Raw genomic sequence first — 6339 nt, 5'->3', positions numbered from 1 at the left:
AAATGTTTTTTTTTTCACTTTTTCATTTTTACGAATCAATTTGTGAAGCACCTAGGGGTTCCAAGTGCTCACTATGCATCTAGATAGGTGCCTTGGGGGTCTAGTTTCCAAAATGGGGTCACTTGTGTGGGAGCTCCAATGTTTGGGCACACAGGGACTCTCCAAATGCAACATGGTGTCCGCTAACAAATTGAATGGAAAATCGGCTCAAATTGTTAGCGGACACCATGTTGCGTTTGGAGAGCCCCTGTGTGCCCAAACATTGGAGTTCCCCCACAAGTGACCCAATTTTGGAAACTAGACCCCACAAGGCACCTATCTAGATTCATAGTGAGCACTTGAAACCCCCAGGTGCTTCACAAATTGATTCATAAAAATGAAAAAGTGTTTTTTTTTCACTTTTTCATTTTTACGAATCAATTTGTCAAGCACCTGGGGGTTTCAAGTGCTCACTATGCATCTAGATAGGTGCCTTTAGGGGTCTAGTTTCCAAAATGGAGTCACTGGTGGGGGAGCTCCAATGTTTAGGCACGCAGGGGCTCTCCAAACGCAACATGGCGTCCAGTAACAATTTGAGCCGATTTTCCATTCAATTTGTTAGCGGACACCATGTTGCATTTGGAGAGTCCCTGTGTGGCCAAACATTGGAGCTCCCCCACAAGTGACCCCATTTTGGAAACTAGACCCCAAGGCACCTATCTAGATGCATAGTGAGCACTTGGAACCCCTAGGTGCTTCACAAATTGATTCGTAAAAATGAAAAAGTAAAAAAAAAAAACATTTTTTCATTTTTACGAATCAATTTGAGAAGCACCTGGGGGTTCCAAGTGCTCACTATGCATCTAGATAGGTGCCTTTGGGGGTCTAGTTTCCAAAATGGGGTCACATATGGGGGAGCTCCAATATTTGGGCACACAGGGACTCTCCAAATTCAACATGGTATCTGCTAACAAATTGTCGGCTCAAATTGTTAGCGGACACCATGTTGCATTTGGAGAGCCCCTGTGTGCCCAAACATCGGAGCTCCCCCACAAGTGACCCCATTTTGGAAAGTAGACCCCCCAAGGCACCTATCTAGATGCATAGTGAGCACTTGGAACCCCCAGGTGCTTCACAAATTGATTCGTAAAAATGAAAAAATGTTTTTTTTTTCACTTTTTCATTTTTACGAATCAATTTGTGAAGCACCTAGGGGTTCCAAGTGCTCACTATGCATCTAGATAGGTGCCTTGGGGGGTCTAGTTTCCAAAATGGGGTCACTTGTGGGGGAGCTCCAATGTTTGGCCACACAGGGACTCTCCAAATGCAACATGGTGTCCGCTAACAAATTGAATGGAAAATCGGCTCAAATTGTTAGCGGACACCATGTTGCGTTTGGAGAGCCCCTGTGTGCCAAAACATTGGAGCTCCCCGAGAAGTGACCCAATTTTGGAAACTAGACCCCACAAGGCACCTATCTAGATGCATAGTGAGCACTTGGAACCCCCAGGTGCTTCACAAATTGATTCATAAAAATGAAAAAGTGTTTTTTTTTCACTTTTTCATTTTTACGAATCAATTTGTCAAGCACCTGGGGGTTCCAAGTGCTCACTATGCATCTAGATAGGTGCCTTTGGGGGTCTAGTTTCCAAAATGGAGTCACTGGTGGGGGAGCTCCAATGTTTAGGCACGCAGGGGCTCTCCAAACGCAACATGGCATCCAGTAACAATTTGAGCCAATTTTCCATTCAATTTGTTAGCGGACACCATGTCGTGTTTGCAGAGCCCCTGATGTGCCTAAACAGTGGAGCTCCCCCACAAGTGAACCCATTTTTGAAACTATACCCCTCAAGGATATTATTAAGGTGTATAGTGAACATTTTGAACCCAGTGGTACGACACAGAATTTGATAACAATAGGTCATCATATTGAATAAGTTGTCATTAGTCTTGAGCGCAAGTTCTCGCTACTTGAGTTTGCATCGGGTACTCAGGTATGCACCATGTACAGCGTGTGCTCGAGTGACATGCTCGAGTCCCTGCTCCGCATGTTTCACGGTTATTAGACACCCAAAAAAAAACATGCGGGGATCGCTCGTGCAAGGCAGGCAATCCCCGCAAAGTTTTTTTGGCCACGAAGTATATGGGGCGGAGACTCAAGCATGTCACTCAAATACCCATGATACTCAATGCATACCAGAGCACCCGATGCAAACTCAAGTAGCGAGCACTTGCGCTCAACACTAGTCACCATATCGTCATCTTTTTTTCTTACTTTTGAAAAAAATCCCAACCCCATCACAGCCCTAACCCCAAACCCAGCCCTAACCCTAGCCCTAACCCTAGCCCAACCCTAACCCGAGAGTTTATTTTTTACGCCATTCCTCATGCGGTATAAGTGATTAGACGACCTTATTCTTCGGGTCGGTGAGACTACAGCGATACCAGAATCATATGGGGTTTTTATGACTGACAGATGTCACACACTAAAAGACGCATTTTTTGTAAAATCTAGTTTTTGCATCGCCATATTTTGAGAGCTATAATTTTTCCAGAATTTGGCAGACAGTCATGTGATGGCTCGTTTTTTGCGGGATGAGTTGATGTTGTTATTGGTGCCATTTTCAGGCACGTGACATTTTTTGATCACTTTCTATTCCGATTTTTGGGAGGCAGAATAAATAAAAAACCAACAATTCAGGAATTGTCTTTTTTGTTTTTTTTTATTCTGTTCCGCGTGTGGTAAAATTGATAAGGCAGCTTTATTCTTCGGGTCAGTATGTTTACAGCGGTACCACATTTATATAGTTTTGCTATGTTTTGCACTTTTACATAATAAAAGCAATTTTATATAAAAAATTATTTTTTAGCATAGCTTTATTCTGAGAGCTATAACTTTTATATTTTTCGGCTGATGGAGCTGTATGGTGGCTTGTTTCTTGCGGGACGAGATGACGTTTTCAGCGGTACCATTTTTATTTATATTTGTCTTTTTGATCGCGTGTTATTCCATTTTTTGTTTGGAGGTATGGTGATAAAGCATTGTTTTTTGCTTCGTTTTTTTTTTTTTTTATTTACCGTGTTCACTGAAGGGGTTAAATAGTGGGACAGTTTTATAGGACATGTTGTTACGGACGTGGCAATACCAAATATGTGTACTTTTATTCTTTTTTTTATAATAATATTTATTGATGGGTTCATTATATTTTTATTTTTGGTGCATTATTTATTTATTTTTTTTATATTTTTGCAATTTTTTTTTTTTTTTTTTTTTTCACTTTTTGATAGTTTTTATACTTTATTACTTTGTCCCACTATGGGACTTTCACTTTTTTTTCTCTGATCGCCTGCATGGCACAGGAATGCAGCACCATCCCTGTGCCATGCAGGCTGTCAGCGCTGGACAGGGAGAAGATTGTTTGGAGATGCACTGCACATGTCCAAACAATATTCCTGCTGTCTGGTGACCCGGATGTTGTCATGACATCGGGTCATCATGGCAACATCCTGGAAGCCACAGCAGACAGCGCTGGAAGTCGGAAGAGGAGGTGAGTATCGGCGATCACCTCCCCTTGCCTCCGCAATGCTGTGATCGACTTCAATCGCAGCATCGCGGGGATTAATGTGCTGGGAGCGGTGCGTGACCGCTCCCTGCACATAGTACCGGGTGTCAGCTGTGACAATCAGCTGACGCCCGGCGGCGATTGCGCCCGCACAGCCTGTGTGCGCGCGCGATCGCCATGACGTACTAATACGGGTCTGGCTCTTAAGTCCCAGGGCACAGACGCGTATTTGTACGTCAAATGTTGTTAAGGGGTTAAAGGTGCCAGTCACCTCTGTAGTGGATCTGGTCTTCAGCCTCTTGATAATCAAGGCTTTGGTCACAGGTTGATTATTTGGCATGTTGTCAGAGCTCAAGTTGCAGTTCAAGTGAAGGTCTGGGGTGCTGGGTTTCTTTTCATACACACCCACTAATTAACTTATCATTTACTGAGCAATGGTGAGGATGTAAACTAGGATTGGGTGCAATATATGACCAGGCAACAAAACTTTTGTCTTGCCAAAATCAGACCATTCTGTGTTCATTAAATGATCAATATTTCAGCATTGATGTCAATTTGTTTTCTTAACCTATACCAAATTTGGGAGGGTTTCAGCTTACAAGAGAGTAATAAATAAAACCAATGGATGAATTTAACATCAGGTTATAAGCTTTTATTTACATAACATGGATAAGCGACATAACTTCTGTCAGGGAGTGTATCTATCAAGAAAGTTTAACGCGAAAGTTAAACTTGACTTCATAAAGCAAAACTCATACCATCTATGTCGCACCAAGCAACTGCACTCTATGACTTGTGCCAATGTTCACATGACACTTTTTCCAGGTGGTTGAAATTGACAAGGATTTCAAGCCGAAACAGCTTCAAGAAACGACAGCAATTCTTTTCCTGAATCACCCTTTTTAGTGTTTTCCAGCATTTTTGTAAACATAGTTTGGTGATGTTTTTCTAAAATTTTTTTGGCCATTGATTGAGTTTGTTTTGTTTTGTTTTTTTGCTCACAAAATACTGTGAACGTCACTCAGGAACCTTCCAGGAGTCTTTCTAACCTTCTCATTGACTTGTATTGCAAGTATAAAGCAACCAAAATATACCTGAAGAATGATATGCTCACTTCTGTTAACTGCTTGGCGTTTTGGGAAACTTGATGTAGTTAAAAGACGTTCAATACCTGATCATATGAACAGCAAGACTTTTTGCATGGAAATTAATCTGTTCAAACTTTTGAGCATTTTCAAAGCCTTTTTCAGGAGGTGTTTGGAACAAAGTCACTCGAAATCCGCCTTATGAATTTTAAAAAACCTTGAACTTTACAAGTTTCCAATTGATGATACCTTTAAATCAGATTTTTACATTTCAGTGAGGCCTGGAATTTTGTTTCCAATTGAAATCTTCCATTTTCCGAGATCTCTTCCAGAAGGATAATCACTGATATTGATCATGGTGGTATAAGAAAAGGTGTGAAATTCATAAGAATCAAACAGCGTCCGAGTAGTTGTGGCTGAGTGGTTAAGGTAATAGACTAGAAGTCTTTTGGGGTCTCCCCACGCAGGTTCAAATCCTACCGACTGCATCAAACTTCATGCAATGTTTTGACTAATTATCTGAGTATATCAATTTGCACGTTCCCAAGTCTATCCCCCACGGAAATGGTCTGCAATATTTGGATGGGATTTGTAGAACCAGCTTAACAGCATCTGTAGATCTTCTTTTGATTATTCAGCCTGGTGCGATGTCACTAGTCCATCACACCATCAATCAAACAAAGCTCAGAGGGTGCCATCAGGTATGTGGTGCAACTCCTCCTTTTTTCCAGCGAACACAGACCACTGCCATGACTTATGGACTGGGATATGAACTTTGATTTGCACCAACTCTACTTGAATTATCTTTCCGATGGAACCTTTTAGCACACCATGAAAAATCTTTAGTGACTTCTGGATGAGCAGAAGTTTTGCAATTTCTTTTTTTCTCACCCTTTTTCCAGCTAATAGATCCAGCACGCTAATTATTAGCCAGATTTCATCAACATTTTAAAACTGTCCTTGTTGTGATATCATGGAACTTTAACCACACTTGTGGAATAAAAAGGGAGGAGATATTAATTTACCACTGTGTATTAGATATACATTTGCAGAACAGCTTTATAACCTGTTTTCACCATAAGGCATGAATTTTCCAGGCTCCACTGAGATTTGAACTCAGATCACTGGATTCAGAGTGAACTTCTCACATTTCCACAATTTCCACATGCTCTTTTACCGTTTTGAAAAGAAAATCCAGCCAGCTCCATTAGTCATGTGGTTCCATTGTGTAATGGTTAGCACTCTGGACTCTGAATCCAGCTGTCTGAGTTCAAATCTCAGTGGAGCCTTAGAAACTCTTTGTGCATATCAGTTTTATCTTTTCTGCTCACACTCAATTTGCCAATGCACATGGTTTAACATAAAAAGAGAAAGTAAAAATCCACATGGCAAAAAAGATCTTTCTATCAAGAATGTTTAACCCAAAAGAAAAACTTGACTTCATGAAGCCAAACTCATACCATCTATGTCACACCAAGCAACCGTACTCTATGACTTATGCCAATGTTCACAACACACTTTTTCCAGGTGGTTGAAACTGACAAGGATTTCAAGCTGAAACGGCTTCAAGAAACGACAGCGATTCTTTTCCTGAATCATCCTTTTTAGTGTTTTCCAGCATTTTTATAAACATAGTTTGGTGAAGTTTTTCTAAGAATTGTTTTGGGCATCGATTGAGTTCGTTTTCGTATTTTTTTTGCTCGCAAAATGCT

The 6339-nt window shown here is 41.0% G+C and overlaps 1 non-coding gene across 1 annotated transcript; it reads left to right on the top strand.

Annotated features, from left to right (window-relative positions):
• The first annotated feature begins 5844 nt into the window (after positions 1-5844).
• On the top strand, positions 5845-5916 carry TRNAQ-CUG (transfer RNA glutamine (anticodon CUG)). The gene has a single exon. It is a non-coding gene; the product is annotated as a tRNA-Gln (tRNA).
• Positions 5917-6339: the final 423 nt, after the last annotated feature.

This window comes from Phyllobates terribilis, unplaced genomic scaffold, assembly GCF_046119375.1.
Source record: "Phyllobates terribilis strain yellow unplaced genomic scaffold, ASM4611937v1 Scaffold_13__5_contigs__length_258822181, whole genome shotgun sequence".
NCBI lineage: Eukaryota > Metazoa > Chordata > Amphibia > Anura > Dendrobatidae > Phyllobates > Phyllobates terribilis.
The sequence above is the reverse complement of the archived record's forward strand: the minus strand, read 5'-3'. Positions and strand labels throughout refer to the sequence as shown.